Raw genomic sequence first — 27,506 nt, 5'->3', positions numbered from 1 at the left:
ACAGTGGAGACGTCCAGAGGTTGCACAGAAGCTTTAGCGGCAATATGTCAAATGGATTGTGAAGATTATTTTAAGTTCTAGCTCCAACTTTAATGGGCTAAGTTTAAAATTCCAACTCACCCACAAAACTGGTGTTGCAGCTCAGGTGATGGGTAGAGGAGGCGATGGCCTAGTGGTGTTACCATAAAACACAACAATGCAGCTCATGTTCTGGGGGCCTGAGTTTGCCATGGCAGATGATGGAACTTGAATTCAATTTTATCGAATAAAAATGGAATTAAGAAACTGATGAAGACCATGAGACTACTGCTGACTGCCGGTGAAATCCCACCTGCTTAACTGATAACCTTAGTGAAGGAAACGGCCATTGTTACCGGTCCTGGCACAGCCAGAGAGTGGTGAATCTATGGAACTCACTGCCACAGAAGGCTGTGGAGGCCAGGCCATTGAGTACATTTAAGTCGGGGATAGATAGGTTCTTGATTGTCAAGGGGGTCATGGATTACGGGGAGAAAGCGGGAGGATGGGGTTGAGAAACGTACCAGCCATGATTGAATGGTGGAGCAGACTTACTGGGCTGAATGGCCTAATTTCTGCCCCAATGTCTTATGGCTTTATGGTCTGGACTGCATGTGACTCCAAGCCCAGAGCAGTGTGGTTGACTCTTAATGTGCCCTGGATATGGCCAAAAAATACAGGCCCAACCAGTGGTACTCACATCATGTGAATGATTTTTAAAAAATCCAATTGAACAGTAAAGGAAATAAAGTCTATAAAATGTTGCAATGGAGTTGTACCTCACAATTTAAGAGTTTGAGGTGAATCAAATTGGGGTGGGGCTGGAACAAATTGCAAATTGCTCCCTGAGTTCAGAGCTTGGCCTCATGCTGCTTGCAGCCTCACCTGATTGTGCATTCCTTCTAAATCATTTGAACAGGAAAGGGACATTAGGCCTGAAACTGCCTTGTTACCACCAGACAGGTTAGGTCAAAATTGGGGCTTAAGCATCCACAAGCTGTTTGACTGCAACTCCCACTGATGTATGCACACGCTGTCCAATGATAGAGGTCAATGAAGTATGATCTTAACTCGATTTGTTCGAATCAGCCTGTGCAGAGGTGTCGTGGCACAGCTCTGGGAGCAGGTGGGATTTGAACTTGCGCCTCCTGGCTTAGAAGTAGGGGAGGTGATGGCCTAATGATATTATTGTTAGACTGTTAATCCAGAGACCCAATTAATGCTCGGGGCACTTGGGCTCAAAACCTGTGTCATGGCAGATGAAGGAATTTAAATTTATTAAAGACCTGGAATTAAGAGCCTATTCCATTGCCAATTGTTGGGAAAAACCCATCTGATTTCCTAATGCTTCTTAGGGAAGGAAACTGCCGTCCTTACGGGTCCCGACCCGAAACGTCAAGCTTTCCTGCTGCTCTGATGCTGCTTGGCCTGCTGTGTTCATCCAGCCTCACACCATGTTATCTCAGATTCTCCAGCATTGGCAGTTCCTGCTGTCTCTGCCATCCTTACCGGGTTTGGCCTACATGTGACTCCAGTCCCACAACCACATGGTTGGTGTTTAACTGCCCTCTGGGCAAATGGGGACGGCAATAAATACTGGCTTAGCCAGCGGCACCCTCATCTTGTGAGTGTTTTAAAAAAAAACCACCATGGCATTACAAGGGCCCTTCCCTGTTTACTTCATAGGGGCTGAGGCCATTTCTTACACCTGCCCTAACAAATTCATCTCATCTCCGCAGAATAATGATCATACATGGACCATGATCCAAGCACAGGTCTATAATGTGTTGATTGGTGCAATCAAAATTGTCAATTTTTTTCTCTTCATGTTCCACGTTAGAGACCAAATACCACAGAACCTCAGGGATCACGCATCAATCCAAGTTCCTGTGAATCTGTACACGTGTGAAGTTGCTGATATCAGTGGGGTGATATAATGCTTACCTCCAGGCCCATCAAGTTCAAAAGACATCGTAAATGAGAAACAAAAATGTGAATAATGCAGCGTTTTTCTTTATTGCAGCATTCTGACTGCCAGATTGGCCTCATGCTGCTTGCAGCCTCACCTGATTGTGCATTCCTTCTAAATCATTTGAACAGGAAAGGGACACTAGGCCTGAAACTGCCTTGTTACCACCAGACAGGTTAGGTTAAAATTGGGGCTTAAGCATCCACAAGCTGTTTGACTGCAACTCCCACTGATGTCTCCCACATTGCTCTGGGCTGGGAGTCACATGCAGTCCAGACCATAAAGCCATAAGACATTGGGGCAGAAATTAGGCCATTCAGCCCAGTAAGTCTGCTCCACCATTCAATCATGGCTGATACGTTTCTCAACCCCATCCTCCCGCTTTCCCCGCGTAATCCATGACCCCCTTGACAATCAACCTACTATCAGTGAAGCCAGTGAGTTGTGTTAAATTGACTAGTTTGCCAGCAGGTGAACTGCACAGTCACATCAGGTTACTGGCAACATGTTTATTCGTCTGTTGTCTTGTAGGAGATTATTGATTTTATTTAACGTGCCAACACTAGCATTAGGAATGAGTATGATCTTGGACACCGTAGAACACTCAAGGAAATATATTGCCTGCTCTTCACGTAGAAATTGACATACATTTTTAATGGACCTTTGATTTCATTATTGTACTGGGAATTACACAATATCATTCGAAATTAAACCATTTACCAAAGTGTCTTCAGTTTATGTTTCTCTCCCCTCCCCAACTCGCCACCCAAAAGAAAACCTGTAGTTTGGTCGGAGATTCAAGATTACTCACACAAATAAGCAAAATGGAGAAAAATTTCCGGATTTGATCCCCGTGCTTTTTCTGTTTGATATTATCTCCAGTTGTGGTCAGTGGTGTTATTTTCTGTAGCAGCTCATCACGGCATTGATCAATGATGTGAGAGTTGGATGGGTGACAACAGTAATAATTAAAATTAGAAATTCGGTTTACAGTACAATAAGCAACCAGTTTACAAAAGAGACTGGTTTAGAACATAGAACACAGAACATAGATCACAGAACATAGAACATAGAACAGCACAGGAATGGGACCTTCAGCCCAGGATGTTGTAGTGAACATGATGCCTAATTAAGCTAACCTCTGCCAGCCCTTAGTCCATATCCCTCCATTCCTTGGATGCTCACGTGTTTGTCTAAAAGTTCCATAAAAGCCCCTGTCATATTGGCCTTCACCACCACCCGAGGCAATATGTTCCATGCTCTGACCGTTCCTTGTAAAACTCTTGCCCCCACATCTCCTTTGAACTTTCCCCCTCTAACCTTAAGTGCATGTCCCCTAATTATAGACAATTGCTTATGATTGAGTGGCCTAAATTTTAATTTAATACTTTTTTCCTGCATTGGTATTTGATAGATAGCTAGCCTAACTGTTAATTTGTTATTTACAAACTCCTGCATATAGTCTCACCTGGCATTCACCATTCCTTGCACAGCCATCTGTCCAGGATAAGGGATTGTACTCTGATCTGAATGTCATCTTTCCTGGCCTTCTGAAGCAGCGTGTTCACTGCAGGAAGGCCTTTGCTGATGCTGTTCTGAATCGGCTGCCAGGGGATGCATTACATTGGCTTGCAGGGTCTGTCTGTCTCTGGTCTCTTACCTCCCTGTAGAGAACTGCTTTGAGCCTTGCAGTGAAATAGCTGAAGTTGGGACCCTTGCTGGCATCGTGCACTGGTCCTCTGAAAATCTCTGCCGTCACACTTCGCAATCCCCATTTGAAAAGACTGACTGCAACACCAGACAGTTGTCGCACTGGGCAGACCAGGTTGAGTCAAATGATGCAAAGTAGTAATGCGACATTGTATTTTGCCTCAGCTAGGATTGGGAAGAATCAGCCAAATTAAAGACCAGCTCCTTATCATTCATCAGTGATTTCTGTTGGAAAATACACACCGTCCAGAAAATCTGGAAACCTTTCCCTCAGACAACCGATGAGGCCAAAGATAAACAGACACCTTCGAAACTGTTAATGATATGCCCAGAGATTTTGTAGCGGCCATCTCTAGGCACCTTATCCCACATGTGTTCAAATAGACAAGTCTGAGGAGCACAGATCTTTGAGCTTCAGCCCTTGCTATCATAGAAAATAGGCCATTCAGCCCTCTGATCTTGCTCTGCTATTCAATGTTGTTATGGTTGATCATCCACCTTAGTCCCCTGCTCCTGCTTTCTCCCCCACACCCTTTGATTCCTTTATCCCTAAGAACTATATCAGACTCCTTCTTGAAAACATTTAATGCTTTGGTGTCAACTGCTTTCAGTGGCAGAGAATTCCACAGACTCACCACTCCCTGAGTGAAGACTCTTCGCCTCAACACAGCCCTAAATGGCTTACCCCTTACCCTTAAAATGTGGCCCCAGGTTCTGGACTCCCCAGGTCAGGAACATCTTTCTGCCGCAGCAGGAGGAGCCCAAAGGATTGTGTGCTGATTCTTTGCAGAGTGATCACAGAGGTTTGGAGGAGAAATGCTTACCATTCAGCTAATGCAATTGGTGAAAATTTGGCGATTAGAAAAGATTAGAGTGCCCCTCGGAAAGAAAAGCATGTCGCCCTTGAAGATGATTGTAGCTTATCCAAACTGGAGCACCATTTTAGGTTATATAAGGCCAGATCCAACTCGGAGTGAAATCAAACAAGCCATTAGGGATTAAGGAAGAATATCATGCAACTCTGAAATATTGTTGGATTTGGAAGTGGGGCTGGGAGTGGCAGTGATTACAGTGAATAATTGTTAACTTGTTAATTATGTGCTGGTTTTCTGGCAGGTGTTTGGTACCTATTGCTGGCTGTTTTGTGTAAATAGAACATAGAACATAGTACAGCACACTACAGGCCCTTCGGCCCACGATATTGTACCGAACTTTTATCCAAAACCTAAGGTCCATCTAACCTCCACTGCTACCTTCTACTATCATCCATATGCCTATCTAACAGCTGCTTAAATGCCCCTGATGAGGCCGACTCCACTACCCTCTCTGACAACGCATTCCATTCCCCATCCACTCTCTGAGTAAAGAACCTACCTCTGACGTCTCCCCTATATCTACCTCCACTCACTTTAAAACTATACCCCCTCATAATAGCCACCTCAAACTTAGGAAAAAGTCTGTGGCTATCCAGTGTAAACTGTGAAAACTATAGAAACCACTTGCAAATGGATGTGAGTTTGCTCGCTGAGCTGGAAGGTTAGTTTTCAGACGTTTCGTCACCATTCTAGGTAACATCATCAGTGAACCTCCGACGAAGCGCTGGTGTTATGCCCTGCTTTCTAGGCTCACTGATGACGGTACCTAAAATGGTGACGAAACGTCTGAAAACTAACCTTCCAGCTCAGCGAGCAAACTCACATCCAGAATCTCAACCTGAGCTACAAATCTTCTCAAAATTCGCTACCACTTGCAAATTCCCCATCAAGCTACACACCATCCTGACTTGGAACTATACACCTGTTTCTTTTCTATGCTCAGGCCAAAATCCAGGCACTCCCTTTCACCCTAACGACTGGACCAATTGAAGAAAGTAGCTGCCAATATGTTCTCAAGGTCAAGTAGAAATTGGCAACAAATGCAGACTCAACCTGTGATGCTTACATCACACGAATGAATATAAACTAGCAAAGCTGTAACAAGCAGCTGAAGAGGCATCTAGTTATTTATCTGGAAAGATGAATTGTCTGATGCTGATTCAGATATGGGTAAAGACTTGTATCAAAGTGGCATCCAACTGTGTTGGCAACAGGATTGTGTGCTTCTGGCATATTGATGCCATTTTGGACACAAACTGGGCATTGTAGTGTTTAATTTCCAACCCATAGGTTAATTGTTCCTCTACTCGTGTTAGTCCGAACAAGATGCAGAAGGACATTTGGCAGTGGGGACAACCCACAGCCAGAATCAGTGCAGCATGAATCTGGGTACATTGTTGTTTCGCAGAAAGCGCGTCGAACCATAGAACGTCCAAGTATGGAAAGAGACTACTGGGCCCATTGCATTCACACAGACCCACAAACCATCATCCCATTCAGACCCAGCTATTCTCGCAAGCCCATATTTCTCATGGCCAATCCACCGAACCTACACATCCCGGGACGCTACAGGCCAAACCACCGAACCTGCACATCCCTGCACGCTACAGGCCAATCCACCGAACGTGCACATCCCCGTTCACTACAGGCCAATCCATCGAACCTGCACAACCCCGCACACTGCAGACCAATACACTGATCCTGCTCATCCCCGCACACTGCTGAACAATCCACCCAACCTGCACATCCCCGCACACTACAGGCCAATCCACCGAACCTGTACATCCCCGAACACTACAGGCCAATCCACCGAAACTGCACATCCCTGCACACTACAGGCCAATCCACCGAACCAGCACATCCCCGCACACTACAGGCCAAACCACCAAACCCGCACATCCCTGCACACTACAGGCCAAACAACGAACCTACACATCCCTGCACACTACAGGCCAATCCACCGAAACTACACATCCCCGCACACTACAGGCCAATCCACCGAACCTGTACATCCCCGCACACTGCAGACCAATCCACCGAACCTGCTCATCCCAGCACACTACAGGCCAATCCACCGAACCAGCACATCCCCGCACACTGTAGAACAATCCACCGAAACTGCACACCCCTGTACGCCAGAGACCAATCCACCGAACCTGCCCATCCCCACTTGCTACAGGGCAAACAACAAACGTACACGTCCCCGCACACTACTGGCCAATCCACCGAACCGACACACCCCTGCACGCTACAGGCCATTCCACCGAAGCTGCACATCCCCGCACACTACAGACGAATCCACCGATCCTGCACGTCCCTGCACACTACAGGCCAATCCACCGAACCTGCACATCCCCGCACACTACAGACGAATCCACCGATCCTGCACATCCCTGCACACTACATGCCAATCCACCGAACCTACTCATCCCTGCACGCTACTGGCCATTCCACCGAACCTGCACATCCCTGTACGCGACAGGCCAAACCACCGAACCTACACATCGCTGGACACTACAGGACAAACCACCGAACCTGCACATCCCTGCACGCTACTGGCCATTCCACCAAACCTGCACATCCCTGTACGCGACAGGCCAAACCACCGAACCTACACATCGCTGGACACTACAGGACAAACCACCGAACCTGCACATCCCTGCACACTACAGGCCAATCCACCGAACCTACACATCTCGACACACTACAGACCAATCCATCGATCCTGCACATCCCCGCTCACTACAGGCCAATCAACCGAACCTGCACAACCCCGCACACTGCAGACCAATACACTGATCCTGCTCATCCCCGCATACTGCAGAACAATCCACTGAACCTGCACAACCCTGCATGCCACAGACCAATCCACCAAACCTGCACATCCCCAAACGCTACAGGCCAAACAACGAGCCTGTGCATCCCTGCACGCTACAGGCCAATCCACCGTACCTGCACATCCCCGCATACCGCACGCCAATCCACCCAACCTGCACATCCCTGCAGCCTATAGGCTAATCCACCGAACCGACACCTCCCTGCACACTACAGGCCAAACCACGGAGCACGCACATTCCTGCACGCTACAGGCCAATCCACCGAAGATACGCATTCATCCACACTACAGACCAATCCACCGAACCTGCACGTCCCCGCGTACTACAGACGAATCCACCGAACCTACACATCATCGCACACTGCAGACGAATCCACCGAAACTACGCATTGCAGCACACTACAGGCCAATCCACCGAACTTGCACATCCCTGCACACTGCAGGCCAATCCACCGAACCTGCACATCCCTGCACACTACAGGCCAATCCACCGAACCTGCACATTTCCGCACACTACAGGCCAAACCACCGAACCCACACATCCCTGCACCCTACAGGCCAAACAATGAACCTACACATCCCTGCACGCTACAGGCCAAACCACCAAACCCGCACATTCCTGCGCGCTACAGTCCAATCCACTGAAACTACACACCCCCGCACACGATAGTCCAAACCACCGAACCCGCACGTCTCTGCACCCTACAGACAAATCCACCGAACCTGTACATTCCTGCACCCTACAGGCCAAACAACGAACCGACACATCCCCGCATGCTACAGGCAAATCCACCGAACCTACACATCTCGGAACACTACAGAACCAATCCACAGAACCTGCACATCCTTGCACGCTACAGGCCAATCCATTGAACCTGCACATCCCTGAACCCTACAGGCCAATCCACCGAACCTGCACATCCCCGCACACTACAGGCCAAACCACCAAACCCGCACATCCCTGCACACTACAGGCCAAACAACGAACCTACACATCCCCGCACACTACAGGCCAATCCAACGAACCTGTACATCCCCGCACACTGCAGATCAATCCACCGAACCTGCTCTTCCCCGCACACTACAGGCCAATCCACCGAACCAGCACATCCCCGCACACTGAAGAACAATCCACCGAAACTGAACGTCCCTGTACGCCAGAGACCAATCCACCGAACCTGCCCATCCCCACACGCTACAGGGCAAACAACAAACGTACACGTGCCCGCACACTACTGGCAAATCCACCGAACCGACACACCCCTGCACGCTACAGGCCATTCCACCGAACCTGCACATCCCCGCACACTACAGACGCGTCCACCGATCCTGCACGTCCCTGCACACTACAGGCCAATCCACCGATCCTGCACGTCCCTGCATGCTACAGGCCAATCCACCGAACCTGCACATCCCTGCATGCTACAGGCCAATCCACCGAACCTTCACATCGCTGCACGCTACTGGGCAATCGACCGAACCTGCACATCGCGGCATGCTGCAGGCCAATCCACCGAACCTGTACATCCCCGCACACTGCAGACCAATCCACCGAACCTGCTCATCCCCGCACACTACAGACGCGTCCACCGATCCTGCACGTCCCTGCACACTACAGGCCAATCCACCGATCCTGCACGTCCCTGCATGCTACAGGCCAATCCACCGAACCTTCACATCCCTGCACGCTACTGGGCAATCCACCGAACCTGCACATCGCGGCATGCTGCAGGCCAATCCACCGAACCTGTACATCCCCGCACACTGCAGACCAATCCACCGAACCTGCTCAGCCCCGCACACCACAGGCCAACCCACCGAACCTGCACATCCCCGCACCCTACAGGCCAAACAACGAACCTACACATCCCTGCACACTACAGGCCAAACCACCGAACCCGCATATCCCTGCACACAGCAGGCCAATCCACCGAACCTACACCTCCCTGCACACAACAGGCCATACCACCGAACCAACACATCCCTGCACGCGACCGGCCAATCCACCGTACCGACACATCCCTGCACGCGACCGGCCAATCCACCGTACCGACACATCCCTGCACGCTACAGGCCAATCCACCGAACCTGCACATCCCTGCATACTGCAGACCAATCCACCAATCCTGTACATCCCTGCACACTACATGCCAATCCACTGAATCTACTCATCCCTGCACGCTACTGGCCATTCCACCGAACCTGCACATCCCTGCATGCTCCAGGCCAATACACCGAACCTACGCATGCCTGGACGCTACAGGCCAAACCACCGAACCTGCACATCCCTGCACGCTACAGGCCAATCCACCGAACCTATACATTCCCGCACACTGCAGACCAATCCACCGAAACTACACATCCCCGCACCCTACAGGCCAAACAACGAACCTACACATCCCTGCACACTACAGGCCAAACCACCGAACCCGCATATCCCTGCACACAGCAGGCCAATCCACCGAACCTACACATCCCTGCACACAACAGGCCAATCCACCGAACCAGCACATCCCCGCACACTGCAGAACAATCCACCGAAACTGCACATCCCTGTACGCCAGAGACCAATCCACCGAACCTGCCCATCCCCACTCGCTACAGGGCAAACAACAAACGTACACGTCTCCGCACACGACTGGCCAATCCACCGAACCTGCACATCCCCGCACACGACAGATGAATCCACCGATCCTGCACGTCCCTGCACACTACAGGCCAATCCACCGATCCTGCACGTCCCTGCACACTACAGGCCAATCCACCGAACCTACACATCTCGACACACTACAGACCAATCCATCGATCCTGCACATCCCCGCTCACTACAGGCCAATCAACCGAACCTGCACAACCCCGCACACTGCAGACCAATACACTGATCCTGCGCATCCCCGCACACTGCAGAACAATCCACTGAACCTGCACATCCCTGCATGCCACAGACCAATCCACCAAACCTGCACATCCCCAAACGCTACAGGCCAAACAACGAGCCTGTGCATCCCTGCACGCTACAGGCCAATCCACCGTACCTGCACATCCCCGCATACCGCACGCCAATCCACCCAACCTGCACATCCCTGCAGCCTATAGGCTAATCCACCGAACCGACACCTCCCTGCACACTACAGGCCAAACCACGGAGCACGCACATTCCTGCACGCTACAGGCCAATCCACCGAAGATACGCATTCATCCACACTACAGACCAATCCACCGAACCTGCACGTCCCCGCGTACTACAGACGAATCCACCGAACCTACACATCATCGCACACTGCAGACGAATCCACCGAAACTACGCATTGCAGCACACTACAGGCCAATCCACCGAACTTGCACATCCCTGCACACTGCAGGCCAATCCACCGAACCTGCACATCCCTGCACACTACAGGCCAATCCATCGAACTTACACATCACTGCACACTACAGGCCAATCCACCGAACCTGCACATTTCCGCACACTACAGGCCAAACCACCGAACCCACACATCCCTGCACCCTACAGGCCAAACAATGAACCTACACATCCCTGCACGCTACAGGCCAAACCACCAAACCCGCACATTCCTGCGCGCTACAGTCCAATCCACTGAAACTACACACCCCCGCACACGATAGTCCAAACCACCGAACCCGCACGTCTCTGCACCCTACAGACAAATCCACCGAACCTGTACATTCCTGCACCCTACAGGCCAAACAACGAACCGACACATCCCCGCATGCTACAGGCAAATCCACCGAACCTACACATCTCGGGACACTACAGAACCAATCCACAGAACCTGCACATCCTTGCACGCTACAGGCCAATCCATTGAACCTGCACATCCCTGAACCCTACAGGCCAATCCACCGAACCTGCACATCCCCGCACACTACAGGCCAAACCACCAAACCCGCACATCCCTGCACACTACAGGCCAAACAACGAACCTACACATCCCCGCACACTACAGGCCAATCCAACGAACCTGTACATCCCCGCACACTGCAGATCAATCCACCGAACCTGCTCTTCCCCGCACACTACAGGCCAATCCACCGAACCAGCACATCCCCGCACACTGAAGAACAATCCACCGAAACTGAACGTCCCTGTACGCCAGAGACCAATCCACCGAACCTGCCCATCCCCACACGCTACAGGACAAACAACAAACGTACACGTGCCCGCACACTACTGGCAAATCCACCGAACCGACACACCCCTGCACGCTACAGGCCATTCCACCGAACCTGCACATCCCCGCACACTACAGACACGTCCACCGATCCTGCACGTCCCTGCACACTACAGGCCAATCCACCGAACCTGCACATCCCCGCACACTACAGACGCGTCCACCGATCCTGCACGTCCCTGCACACTACAGGCCAATCCACCGAACCTGCACATCCCTGCATGCTACAGGCCAATCCACCGAACCTTCACATCCCTGCACGCTACTGGGCAATCGACCGAACCTGCACATCGCGGCATGCTGCAGGCCAATCCACCGAACCTGTGCATCCCCGCACACTGCAGGCCAATCCACTGAACCTGTACATCCCCGCACACTGCAGACCAATCCACCGAACCTGCTCATCCCCGCACACCACAGGCCAACCCACCGAACCTGCACATCCCCGCACCCTACAGGCCAAACAACGAACCTACACATCCCTGCACACTACAGGCCAAACCACCGAACCCGCATATCCCTGCACACAGCAGGCCAATCCACCGAACCTACACATCCCTGCACACAACAGGCCATACCACCGAACCAACACATCCCTGCACACAACAGGCCATACCACCGAACCAACACATCCCTGCACGAGACCGGCCAATCCACCGTACCGACTCATCCCTGCACGCGACCGGCCAATCCACCGTACCGACACATCCCTGCACGCTACAGGCCAATCCACCGAACCTGCACATCCCTGCATACTGCAGACCAATCCACCAATCCTGTACATCCCTGCACACTACATGCCAATCCACTGAATCTACTCATCCCTGCACGCTACTGGCCATTCCACCGAACCTGCACATCCATGCATGCTCCAGGCCAATACACCGAACCTACGCATGCCTGGACGCTACAGGCCAAACCACCGAACCTGCACATCCCTGCACGCTACAGGCCAATCCACCGAACCTATACATTCCCGCACACTGCAGACCAATCCACCGAAACTACACATCCCCGCACCCTACAGGCCAAACAACGAACCTACACATCCCTGCACACTACAGGCCAAACCACCGAACCCGCATATCCCTGCACACAGCAGGCCAATCCACCGAACCTACACATCCCTGCACACAACAGGCCAATCCACCGAACCAGCACATCCCCGCACACTGCAGAACAATCCACCGAAACTGCACATCGCTGTACGCCAGAGACCAATCCACCGAACCTGCCCATCCCCACTCGCTACAGGGCAAACAACAAGCGTACACGTCTCCGCACACGACTGGCCAATCCACCGAACCTGCACATCCCCGCACACGACAGATGAATCCACCGATCCTGCACGTCCCTGCACACTACAGGCCAATCCACCGAACCTGCACATCCCCGCACACTACAGACGAATCCACCGATCCTGCACATCCCTGCACACTACATGCCAATCCACCGAACCTGCACATCCCTGTACGCGACAGGCCAAACCACCGAACCTACACATCGCTGGACACTACAGGACAAACCACCGAACCTGCACATCCCTGCACGCTACAGGCCATTCCACCGAAGCTGCACGTCCCCGCACCCTACAGGCCAATCCACCGAACCCGCATATCCCTGCACGCTACAGGCCAATCCACCGAACCTGTACATCCCTGTACACTACAGGCCAAACAACGAATTTACACATCCCCGCACACTGCAGAACAATCCACCGAGCCTGCACATCCCTGTACGCCACAGACCAATCCACCGAACCTGCATGTCGCCACACGCTACAGGCCAAACAACGAACCGACAAATCCCCGCACGCCACAGGCAAATCCACCAAACCTACACATCTCAGCACACTACAGACCAATCCACTGAACCTGCACATCCCTGCACGCTACAGGCAAATCCACCGAACCTACACATCTCAGCACACTACAGACCAATCCACCGAACCTGCACATCCCGGCACACTACAGATGAATCCACTGAACCGAAACATCCCCGCACACTGCAGACCAATGCACCGAAACTACACACTCCCTCATGCTACAGCCCAATCCACCGAACCTGCACCTCCCTGCACGCTACAGGCCGAACCACCGAACCCGCACATCCCTGCACACTACAGGCCAAACCACCGAACCTGTACATCCCTGCACACTTAAGGCCAATCCACCAAACCTACACATTCCTGCACGCTACAGGCCAATCCAGCGAAACTACACATCCCTGCACGCTACAGGCCAATCCACCGAATCCGCACATCCCCGCACGCTACAGGCCAAACCACCGAACCTGTACATCCCTGCACGCTACAGGGCAAACAACGAACCTGCACATCCCTGCACACAGCAGACCAATCCACCGAACCTGCTCATCCCCACACACTACAGGCCAATCCACCGAACCTGCCCATCCCCACTCGCCACAGGGCAAACAACAAGCGTACACGTCTCCGCACACGACTGGCCAATCCACCGAACCTGCACATCCCCGCACACGACAGATGAATCCACCGATCCTGCACGTCCCTGCACACTACAGGCCAATCCACCAAACCTGCACATCCCTGCACACTACAGACGAATCCACCGATCCTGCACATCCCTGCACACTACATGCCAATCCACCGAACCTACTCATCCCTGCACACTACTGGCCATTCCACCGAACCTGCACATCCCTGTACGCGACAGGCCAAACCACCGAACCTACACATCGCTGGACACTACAGGACAAACCACCGAACCTGCACATCCCTGCACGCTACAGGCCATTCCACCGAAGCTGCACATCCCCGCACACTACAGACGAGTCCACCGATCCTGCACGTCCCCGCACCCTACAGGCCAATCCACCGAACCCGCATATCCCTGCACGCTACAGGCCAATCCACCGAACCTGTACATCCCTGTACACTACAGGCCAAACAACGAATCTACACATCCCCGCACACTGCAGAACAATCCACCGAGCCTGCACATCCCTGTACGCCACAGACCAATCCACCGAACCTGCATGTCGCCACACGCTACAGGCCAAACAACGAACCGACAAATCCCCGCACGCCACAGGCAAATCCACCAAACCTACACATCTCAGCACACTACAGACCAATCCACTGAACCTGCACATCCCTGCACGCTACAGGCAAATCCACCGAACCTACACATCTCAGCACACTACAGACCAATCCACCGAACCTGCACATCCCGGCACACTACAGATGAATCCACTGAACCGAAACATCCCCGCACACTGCAGACCAATGCACCGAAACTACACACTCCCTCATGCTACAGCCCAATCCACCGAACCTGCACCTCCCTGCACGCTACAGGCCGAACCACCGAACCCGCACATCCCTGCACACTACAGGCCAAACCACCGAACCTGTACATCCCTGCACACTTAAGGCCAATCCACCAAACCTACACATTCCTGCACGCTACAGGCCAATCCAGCGAAACTACACATCCCTGCACGCTACAGGCCAATCCACCGAATCCGCACATCCCCGCACGCTACAGGCCAAACCACCGAACCTGTACATCCCTGCACGCTACAGGGCAAACAACGAACCTGCACATCCCTGCACACAGCAGACCAATCCACCGAACCTGCTCATCCCCACACACTACAGGCCAATCCACCGAACCCGCACATCCCCCATACTGCAGACCAATCCACCGAACCTGCACATCCCCGCATAGTGCAGACCAATCCACCAAACCTGCACATCCCCGCATACTGCAGACCAATCCACCGAACCCGCACATCCCTGCATACTGCAGACCAATGCACCAAACCTGCACATCCCTGCACACTGCAGACCAATCCACCAAAACTACAAACTCCCTCATGCTACAGACCAATCCACCGAACCTGCACATCCCTGCACACTACAGGCCAATCCACCGAACCTGCACATCCCTGCACGCTACAGGCCAATGCACCGAACCTGCACATCCCTGCACGCTACAGGCCAAACCACCGAACCTGTACATCCCTGCACACTTAAGGCCAATCCACCAAACCTACACATTCCTGCACGCTACAGGCCAATCCAGCGAAACTACACATCCCTGCACGCTACAGGCCAATCCACCGAATCCGCACATCCCCGCACGCTACAGGCCAAACCACCGAACCTGTACATCCCTGCACGCTACAGGGCAAACAACGAACCTGCACATCCCTGCACACAGCAGACCAATCCACCGAACCTGCTCATCCCCACACACTACAGGCCAATCCACCGAACCTGCCCATCCCCACTCGCTACAGGGCAAACAACAAGCGTACACGTCTCCGCACACGACTGGCCAATCCACTGAACCTGCACATCCCCGCACACGACAGATGAATCCACCGATCCTGCACGTCCCTGCACACTACAGGCCAATCCACCAAACCTGCACATCCCTGCACACTACAGACGAATCCACCGATCCTGCACATCCCTGCACACTACATGCCAATCCACCGAACCTACTCATCCCTGCACACTACTGGCCATTCCACCGAACCTGCACATCCCTGTACGCGACAGGCCAAACCACCGAACCTACACATCGCTGGACACTACAGGACAAACCACCGAACCTGCACATCCCTGCACGCTACAGGCCATTCCACCGAAGCTGCACATCCCCGCACACTACAGACGAGTCCACCGATCCTGCACGTCCCCGCACCCTACAGGCCAATCCACCGAACCCGCATATCCCTGCACGCTACAGGCCAATCCACCGAACCTGTACATCCCTGTACACTACAGGCCAAACAACGAATCTACACATCCCCGCACACTGCAGAACAATCCACCGAGCCTGCACATCCCTGTACGCCACAGACCAATCCACCGAACCTGCATGTCGCCACACGCTACAGGCCAAACAACGAACCGACAAATCCCCGCACGCCACAGGCAAATCCACCAAACCTACACATCTCAGCACACTACAGACCAATCCACTGAACCTGCACATCCCTGCACGCTACAGGCAAATCCACCGAACCTACACATCTCAGCACACTACAGACCAATCCACCGAACCTGCACATCCCGGCACACTACAGATGAATCCACTGAACCGAAACATCCCCGCACACTGCAGACCAATGCACCGAAACTACACACTCCCTCATGCTACAGCCCAATCCACCGAACCTGCACCTCCCTGCACGCTACAGGCCGAACCACCGAACCCGCACATCCCTGCACACTACAGGCCAAACCACCGAACCTGTACATCCCTGCACACTTAAGGCCAATCCACCAAACCTACACATTCCTGCACGCTACAGGCCAATCCAGCGAAACTACACATCCCTGCACGCTACAGGCCAATCCACCGAATCCGCACATCCCCGCACGCTACAGGCCAAACCACCGAACCTGTACATCCCTGCACGCTACAGGGCAAACAACGAACCTGCACATCCCTGCACACAGCAGACCAATCCACCGAACCTGCTCATCCCCACACACTACAGGCCAATCCACCGAACCCGCACATCCCCCATACTGCAGACCAATCCACCGAACCTGCACATCCCCGCATAGTGCAGACCAATCCACCAAACCTGCACATCCCCGCATACTGCAGACCAATCCACCGAACCCGCACATCCCTGCATACTGCAGACCAATGCACCAAACCTGCACATCCCTGCACACTGCAGACCAATCCACCAAAACTACAAACTCCCTCATGCTACAGACCAATCCACCGAACCTGCACATCCCTGCACACTACAGGCCAATCCACCGAACCTGCACATCCCTGCACGCTACAGGCCAATGCACCGAACCTGCACATCCCTGCACGCTACAGGCCAATCCACCGAACCTGCACATCCCTGCCCACTACAGACCAATCCACCGAAACTACACATCCCTGCACGCTACAGGCCAATCCACCGAACCTGCACATCCCCGCATAATGCAGGCCAATCCACCGAACCTGCACATCCCTGCACGCTACAGGCCAAACCACCGAACCTGTATATCCCGGCACGCTACAGGCCAAACCACCAAACCTGTACATCCCTGCACGCTACAGGCCAATCCACCGAACCTGTACGTCTCTGCACACTCCACGCCAGTCCACTGAACCTGCACATGCCTGCACACTTCAGGCCAATCCACCAAACCTGCACATCCCCGCATATTGCAGGCCAATCCACCGAACCTGTACATCCCTGCACACTCCAGGCCAATCCAGCGAACCTGTACATCCCTGCACGCTACAGTCCAATCCAATGAAGCTGCACATCCCTGTACGCTAAGGCCAATCCACTGAACCTGCACATCCCTGCACGCTACAGGCCAAGCCACCGAACCTACACATCCCTGCACGCTACAGGCCAATCCACTGAACCTACACATTCCTGCATGCTACAGGCCAATCCACCGAACCTGCACATCCCTGCACGCTACAGGCCAATCCCCCGAACCTGCACTTCCCTGCACGCTACAGGCCAATCCACCGAACCTACACACCCCTGCACGCTACAGGCTAATCCACTGAACCTACACATCCCTGCACGCTACAGGCCAATCCACTGAACCTACACATTCCTGCATGCTACAGGCCAATCCCCCGAACCTGCACATCCCTGCACGCTACAGGCCAATCCACCGAACCTACACATCCCTGCACGCTACAGGCCAATCCACCGAACCTACACATCCCTGCACACTACAGGCCAATCCACTGAACCTACACATTCCTGCATGCTACAGGCCAATCCACCGAACCTGCACAGCCCTGCACGCTACAGGCCAATCCACCGAACCTGCACTTCCCTGCACGCTACAGGTCAATCCACCGAATTTGCACAGCCCTGCACGCTACAGGCTAATCCACTGAACCTGCACTTCCCTGCACGCTACAGGCTAATCCACCGAACCTGCACATCTTTGTCCTCATTGATTGAATATGGTTCTGATTGGACACGATACTTAACTGCTTCACTGCCTGCCATATGCATATTGGAAAGATTGTCAGGTGATGCAAGCATGTGGACATCTACTGAACCAAATTGTTTAAATGGGGTTAAGAAATAGATTAATTGATGCAATTGAATGGCAGCTTAGGTTTGATGGGCTGAATAGCCTCCTGCTGTGCCCGTTTGTCACAATAGGCACGAATAGAGTGTGGTTTATCTGTAACAGCAAGAGAAAATGATTGGCGTGTCGCATTGACTGTGTTGCTTCCACTGCATGGAAGGTGGTTATTGGGTCCAGTGGGATACAGTGCAGGGCAATCACTGGATGTTACAAAATAAGAATCAAAAAGACTAGTGAAGAAAACTAGTGGGAGCTTTCGGGAAATGCGGGTGGAAGGGAAGGCCAGCACATTAAAAATCTTTTCAAAACCGAATTGTTTTGGTCTTGCATATAGGTTTGAAAGGGTTAATATCTGATTAAGTTCAATTAGTACCAACCACTGTGATAAAGGCATGAGGGTTTGATGGATATGTATCTAAAACATATAGAACAGAACATAGATTCCCTACAGTGTGGAAACAGTCCCTTCAGCCCAACAAGTCCACACTGATTCTTGGAGCATCCCACCCAGACCCATCCTTCTATAACTCACATAATCTACACATCCTTCGACACTGCAGGCAATTTAGCATGGCCAATCCACCTAGCCTGCACATCTTTGGACTGTAGGAGGAAACCCAAGCAGACACGGGGACAATGTGCAAACTTCACACAGACAGTCTCCTGAGGGTGGAATTGAACCCAGGTCCCTGGCACAGTGGGGCAGCAGTGCTAACCACTGAGCCACCATGTCGCCCCTAAAGATCTTGAAGGAATCACACCTTAAATTAGGCTCTCAGAATAATCTTTAGAATAGTGCACAGTGTCCCCTTGTAACTTGTGCAAAGATGCAACAGTGTCACTGGACCTGAACTGTTAACTCTGATTTTCTCTTCGCAGATGCTGCCAGACCTGCTGAGCTTTTCCAGCAACTTCTGTTTTTGTTCCTGATTAACAACATCCGCAGCTCTTCGGGTTTTTATGCAAGAAACTATTTCCAATTCACTGCACAAGATTCTTATTGTCAGACCAGAAGGTGGCTATCTTCATCCATGTATGTCCCGGAGAAATTTATTACCTAGAAGGCATTGTGTATACAATATAGTGTTTATTCTCATCACACACCATGGTGAGATGTTGTGGAGATCTCAAAATTTACTTTAGCTTCATTATATACCATGGTAATCAGCAGTGGGGAGGCAGTGGCCTGATGGTATTATTGCTAGACTATTGTGCACCTAGGTTTGAATCTCACCACGACACATGGTGAAATGTGACCCATCTGGTTCACTAATGTCCTTCAGGGAAGGAAAATCTGCCATCATCAGTTAGTCTGGCCTGCACGTGACTCTAGGCCCACAACAATGTAGTTAATACTCTGAAATAGCCTGGCAAACCACTCAGTTCAAGGGCAGCTAGGGATGCCAACAATTGCTGGCCATCCAGAAATACCCATGCTCCACGTGTGAATAAAAACAAGTGGTGATCTGAATGGTACCTGAACACCGATCAGCTTGTGCAGTACAGTGAGCAACGCTGTGAGGATCTGCTGAATCCTAGAGAAGACCATCTTGTGGCAACACTCAATACTGAGGAATAGTTTGAAAAATGACAGAAAGCATTTCAGACCTGATAAGAGATGTGCTAGAACGGAGGGTATCTATGCCTCCAGGGAAAAATACAGGTTGCATGGTGAGGTGCTGCTCTGTAGCAGTCGTTCTGAGTCTGGGTTTAGCAGTGAGTAAATAGACATTGGAGATAACACGAGGCAGAACAAAAAATCTCTGGTACAAAGCCAAATCTTTGAACGCCTTCAGGCTTAAAGGATGAAACTTTTAAAAAGTACAGCTGAGCTCAGAACAGGTGTCACCATCGTAAAGTGTGAATGGTATTTACACCATGAAGCACGAGAAATAAAATGGAATAGGTTGAAGACACAAAATAAAGCAAAGAACTGTGGATGCTGGAAATCTAAAACAAAAACAGAAATTACTGGAAAATTGCTAAAAGCCAGGCAACATTGCTGGAGAGAGAAACAGAGTTAACACTTCAAGTCCAGTGACCGTTCTTCAGTTGTGGTAAGAACTGCTGAGTTTCTCCTGCAATATCTGCCTTAGTTCAGGGATTGAAGGGTCGGGGCAGTGCAGAACCAATGATTAAAAGTGATCGAGTATTCAGAAAATCAGTAGCAATTTTGGGAAAACCATGAGCGGCTTTAGGCTAATAGGCAAATGTTTGGAGCTATTCTTTCATCAAGGCCATGACAAAATGAGAATTCTACATTAAAACTGCAAAAATCAGGAAAAACTGCAAGTACAGCGGCAAATGATAGGAATATCAATGTAACCACAAATAAATATTTTGAAAGTAGATGAAATAACTAATCACATCAGGAAACCATGGCATCAGAAATAGTATTGCCAAGAAGATATAGCTTCACAGATGTGCCAGATAGCACACAAAATTAGACATTGGAGGCAATAATTTTTGAGATACAGTGTAACTATTAAGAAGTACTAAATCAGATGCTGAACAAGTAACTACATCTTTTAGCATAATTGGTACTACAGCACATGATGTAAAGCTCATCGTGGATAAAAGACCCCAACTGAAGGGGAACTGAAAACTTTTAACAATTATTCCAGTGTAAGAACTGTGGATGCTGGAAATCTAAAACAAAAACAAAAATTGCTGGAAAATTGCTAAAAGCCAGGCAACATTGCTGGAGAGAGAAACAGAGTTCTGTTCTGGTAGAATTCTTGAAAGAGCAAAATTTAACGGACGAGCTCAACATCTAGACAGTTTCATAAATGACTTTGCTAATAATTTTTACAGATTACTGGGAGTGGGGAGAACTGATGTGGGGACTTAAAGTTACATTTGATAAAGCACCAAATTGCTGTAGTAATTAGTGTTGTCTCATTGTCAGATTTATTACAGCCCAAAGGAGACCTAATTCTAATAAAAGGCAATTCGGATGGTGAGTAAAGCAAATGTCCAGAAGTAATACAAATCAATTCTAAAAGGAGAACCTTAGACCTCACACTATCAAGAAGACAATTCAAGGCGCTTACCAGTCTCCAAGAGAAAACCTCATAATGTGCAAATCATTGCAAAGGTGTAATAAACTATATCTTGTTTAGTTTTACCAGAAGGTGGCTATTCCCATTCAGACAAGGCCAGGCATGCTCTAGAGAAGTGTATATCCAGAATGTATTGGTGGTACAAGATGCCATATGGCGTTAAGCCTCACCAGACACCAGATAAAAAATTCTTAATTCGTTTTTACCATCTGAAACTTTTTTGTTTGGTTCTGAGGGGGTAGAAATTTACTTCAACAGCTAAGCACCAAAGATAATGTTGAGAGCAGCATTTGGAAGGAGTTACTGAATATGACGGTGAGAGGAAGCTGGATTAATGTCAGGTAGAGATAGTTATTAACCCAGGGATGCTTCAACAATCATTTCGATTCAGTTCCCTTGCGCTGTTTAGCTTAAAATGGATTTACATCAATGATTTCCCTTCCCCCCACCTCAAGATGTCATCGTCACTCACTGTTTAAGCAAAGACATTCAAAATGTGACAGAGATGGTCAGAAGTGAACACACAATCGGTGGGACTGCATAAATAGGATTTTCACTGCACTTGAGGTGAAACAACCTTATTCGTGAAAAATAATAATGTTGATCGTAATTCTTTTTAACTGATTTTCTTTTACATTTAATGAGGTCCCGGTAGTAAGATTTATTCTCTAATAATCAGAAAAATGCATACAAAATTTAGTGAAGAGTTATTGTGCCCACAAATTGGCTCCAGATGTCAGTGTTAACATGTAGGCCCCATGGTTATGCGTTCAAATATCCCAGAAATGGATTTGTGTCTGGGTGGTGTGTGTCACATGTCAACGGCTGAAAGTATAATTGATATTCAGTAATAGTAATTACCCTGGTAATTTCTCTGTGAGGGAAAATACAAGCAACCTTTAATCTTGATAAAGCAGTTCACTCGGGATACAGTCTGTGAAAATCCAACCAAAAGCAGAGACTGTGTTTGTTTTAAACGGGATCAACAGTGCAGCAGACACAAATCTTCGCTAAGCATCACCAAATCATGCATCTTAGTGGTTACATTCTCCTACCTATTTTAGTGCAATTTCCATGTGGAATATAACTGTACTTGTGTTTTTTTTTACCAGTTGGATTAAAGCCTTGTATCACTAATGCTATCTTGAGGAACGGCTGCAGCTAAATATAAACAGCTTCAAACTGCCAACACAACTAGTCACCAGGGGGACTAACTATAATTATATTGGAACCAATCCAACAAACCAGCTATTCTGTTTGTGATCACTGCTTTTGTGAAACATAGAGACGGCTATTTGCAGTCTTTGGGAATTGCTTTTAATATTCAGTGGAATATCAATTTCGCTTTCAACTATGAGCAGCCATTAGGATAGTCAAGACACTGTCAAATAGCCATATGCTCTTAAGCTGACATTACACATCACTCTGCTTTCACAGAGAACATTTGTGTGTCTGCTGTGTTGTATCTTTTCTCTCCTTTTCCCCTAATTAATGTATGCAAGGCTCCTCCCTTAATCGTTCCACATAACAACTGTCTCTACCCATTAATTTTTCAACTTTAATGTGAGAGTGTTGCAGAGTCTTTGCCCAGATGCCTCACTAAACAAAATTACATTCAGTGCTACAGCTTGAAATGAAGGCATCACAACAGGTCCATGGGGCTCATTAGGCACAGGAAATGAAGTTACAGTAAATTGTATTCCACAGTAATGGACTAAAGAATTGTAAAAAAACTGTACAGACAGCACAATGTGTGACTTATGCTCATATTTTATAGAATGTGTGCAAAGTGTTTTAATGGCTTAATGTTCAAACATTCTACCATGCATTACTGCCTCCTTTCCAAGTGGGTTATTAGATATTTTGCATGTGTATTACATGTATATGGATTATTTTATACAGAAAATAACCTGTTAGGGTGAGAAGCTGCCTCTTCTCCCTACTCAGGTGAACACAGTAATGAAGGACAATGATAATGTAAAATAATTAAAACTTTGGAATCAATTTTACTATTTTATTATAGAATTTTTGGCTGCACAAAAACTTCCTTTGATAAGCACAATAGTTATGCTCAGCTAATTGTATTACTTCAGGTGTTCCCATCCAATGACTTTAGCATCAATAATTCCCCCCTCCCTTCCCCCTCCAAATTCTCTTTAGTGTTTTGGATGCCAGGCATTACTCTAAGACTATGGGGTGGGTGAATGATCTATTTTATGACTTTTGCTGCTGGTATAATTGACAAGGAGGTTTGGAAGGATGGTACTAGTGGATTTACAGACTGAATCTCTGAAGTTTGTGAAAAGCTGAGTTCTAAACTTGGTCAAGTTCTGATACTCACTTTACAGAGAATACCATGTTGTCCCTCAGTGTTCAGGGAGCTTTGCTTGAGAGTTCACTACAGATGAAAAATGGAGTCTGCACCATGCCATAAATCTATTGCAAATTATTATTAATTACTCAAGTAGTTCTTGACCAGATCTCTAGGATCTTAGTCAATGTTTGAAAAGGTGTTCAATCCAATACCTGTGTTGTGATGTGGAGGCTCTGGTGGACTGGGGTGGACAAGGTCAGAAATCACATGATACCAGCTTATAGTCCAATGGTTTTATTTGAAGTTACGAGCTTTTGGAGGGCTTTCTAAGTTGTCCTTCCTACCTTTCCTTATACTGTGAAAATCAACAACGTCAATGCTTCAGTCATCCATAACCAATTAAATCATAGTGATTCCCCCATGTGTGTACTTCATCCTAGCCTTTAGAATCTCCAGTGAACTGAAGGGTTAGAGACAAAAAGAAATCTTAAACAAATCTACATTGTAAAGTCAGAAGTCTGAATGTACAGTGACCTTGGATATATTCACATTGGATCAGAGGCCCATTTTAGATTTCTGTGAAATTGAAATTGAAGGATTTCTAAAATAAGTGGGAAATTCAGGCCAGGGTAACTCTCGGAGGACAGTCTGATTAAACATCCCCGTATATTTCTTTGTGTATTAAAGCTTACCTCATACAACTTCTCAAAAAGAATTGGTAACTAGGTAAGTTGCATGAAAATGAGAATACTGTATCAGTGACTATTTGGATGAATAAGAGGGCAGCTTTATGATGTTCATGCCCACTATAGATACAGCAAAGCTAACTTCAGTGACAATCTTTAAAGAAAAAACTTCCTGGGAAAAATAAAAGTCTGTTCTTAAGCACCAATGTTTTGAACACAACCTCTTTGATGGATTTCCCAGTTTGCATGAACAGTTGAAGTAAAAAGGATTCCATTCATCCTGTGAGACATTAGAAAATCTTTCCTCTTTTCCGAAGCTTCAATGCAAGCTGGAGATTCAATTCTCACACCACTGTTTCCACTAGAATTTTCATTTATATGAAAACAAAGAAAGTATTTGGCTTTCAATAGGATCTGGCTTCATGATATCCCAAAGTTTTTCAAGGTGAATGACATCCTTATGAAGTCATTATAGAAATGCAGGAAATTGTGGCAGCAAATCAGCATGCAATTTGTTCTCAGAAATAACAGTGTGATAGATGTTTCAACAATTTGTTTTTCTAAGGTAAGTTGAGTTAAGTTGTACTCAGAGACTTGGCCTCTACTGCATTATGTAGTAGAGAATTCCATGGTGTCACTATCATTTCGGTGACAAAGTTTCTCCTCATCTCCACATGTTCTGAGACTGCGATCCCTTGTTCCATACCCTTCAGTCAAAGAAAACATCATTCCAGAGGATGGAATTAAGAGTCATATCCTGAAGTGTTTCCATTGTCACAACATGAAACACTTGTGTTCAGAATGCTGGAAGTCAAATGGGAAGATCCTAGAAGTTTTGGAGTTCTTAAAAGTGACTCAGAGAAAGGAATTCAAGGACAACGCCATGGATCAAATTGTAACTTCAGCTGCAACTAAGAAGCAGCAGGTAAACATTGTTGTGAGTACAGCAGAGGTAACTAACAATAGGGTTTTTTGAAAAGTGAAAACAACACCTTTCTTCATGTGCAGCTGGGCCCACAAACATATGAAGAGACACAGGAGCTACTCAAAAATCTTTTGTTGGAAAAGGATATAGTTTTATCTCCAGGGCGTGCAGTGAAAACCAAAGTGTTAACAAACAGGATAAGTACATACCTTAACTCCATTGCACAAAGTACAGTTAGAGCTAGACTTGTTGTCCAGAACCTGGTAGTGGAAGTTGCTAAGAAATTACCAGTGAAAGGAGTTGACTTAACTCCTGCGTAATGATTTAGCCTGGATGAATGCGCCAACTTTGCCTATGATTACAGAAAGTCAGAGTGAGGTTGAAAAGATGGAGCAGTTACAAGAACACGTTCCTGGTAATTTTCTGCCATGTGTAGTGCACAGAGCTAAGGATTAACAAGGTCCATCATTGGTGACTGAAGTAAAATCACAAGCAAGCTAATTTTTTTCTTTAATGATGGGGAGCATTCACAAGAAGAGTTTAATGTTTCTTCGCTCATTGACAGTCAGAAAGCAGATTGAGAATTAATCAAGTTAAAACTGACGGCTCCTACTGGCAGTGAGGCCTTATGCTGTTCCACAATGTTATTGTCTTAACAATATAACTAATCAGGACACTCTCAGAGAACTGCAGTTGAGTAATGGATGGCCATTCATCAGTTTTTTTAATATTAATTCACAGAATGTGGGCATCACTGGCTAAGACAGCAATTAATGGCTATCCATAATTGCCCAGAGAACAGTTAAATGTCAACCACATTTCTGTGGGTTTGGAATCACATGCAGGCCAGATCAGCTGAGGCTGATTTCCTTCCCCAAAGGACAGAACAACTTTGGTTTTTTTTTTGGACAATCAACAATTGTTTCATAGTCATCCTTAGGCCATTAATTCCAGATTTTTAAAAAATTAAGTCTAAAAATGGTACTGTCTGCCATGGTGGAATTCAAACCTGGCTGCCCAGATCATGCCGCTGGACTAATAGATGACTAATAATGCCACCAGGTCATTAGGGTACCGTCAAAAACTGAAAGGAAATATTGCATGCAGCACATGATATTCCTGTGGAGAGAACAAGAACTGTGGATGCCCGAATCAGAGCAAACACAGTGTGGAGCTGAAGGAATGCCCCAAGACAGGCAGCATCAGAGGAGCAGGGAAGACAACCTTTTGGCTTTTCACCCTTTATCAGGATCGGGGAGGGGGAAAGGAGCTCGGAAATAAATAGAGGGAGGAGGCCAGGTGGGATGGTGAGAGGTGAGTGCAGGTAGGGAGTGGTGGGGATTAGTCAGTGAGGTGGAAGGAGCAGATCGGTGGGAGAGAAGACAGACAGGTTGTGTCAGGTTAAGGAGGTGGTGATGAGAGGGAGGGTTGGTCATGGGATGAGGCGATTTTGATACTGGTGAATTCTATGTTGAGGCTATTGGGCTGTAGGATCCCGAGGCGGAATTCCTATGATAGGTATGCCAGAGTATGGAAAACTGAAATATTGATGAACAGGTATTTTACTTGGCCAAAATGTCAGAAATACAGAATGCATTTTTGTGAAACCATGCCCTATTTGGGGTGGCATGGTGTCACAGTGGTTAGCACTGCTGCCTCAGAGCGCCAGGGGCCTGGGTTCAATTCCACCCTTGGGCGACCGTCTGTGTGGAATTTGCATATTCTCCCCGTGTTGCATGGACTTCCTCTGGGTGCTCCAGGTTCCTCCCACAGTCCAAAGATGTGCAGGCTAAGTGGATTGGCCATGTTAAATTGCCCGTAGTGTTCAGGGATCTGTATATTA

The sequence above is a fragment of the Stegostoma tigrinum genome, chromosome 14, assembly GCF_030684315.1.
Source record: "Stegostoma tigrinum isolate sSteTig4 chromosome 14, sSteTig4.hap1, whole genome shotgun sequence".
Lineage (NCBI taxonomy): Eukaryota > Metazoa > Chordata > Chondrichthyes > Orectolobiformes > Stegostomatidae > Stegostoma > Stegostoma tigrinum.
This window is presented reverse-complemented; position numbering follows the sequence as displayed.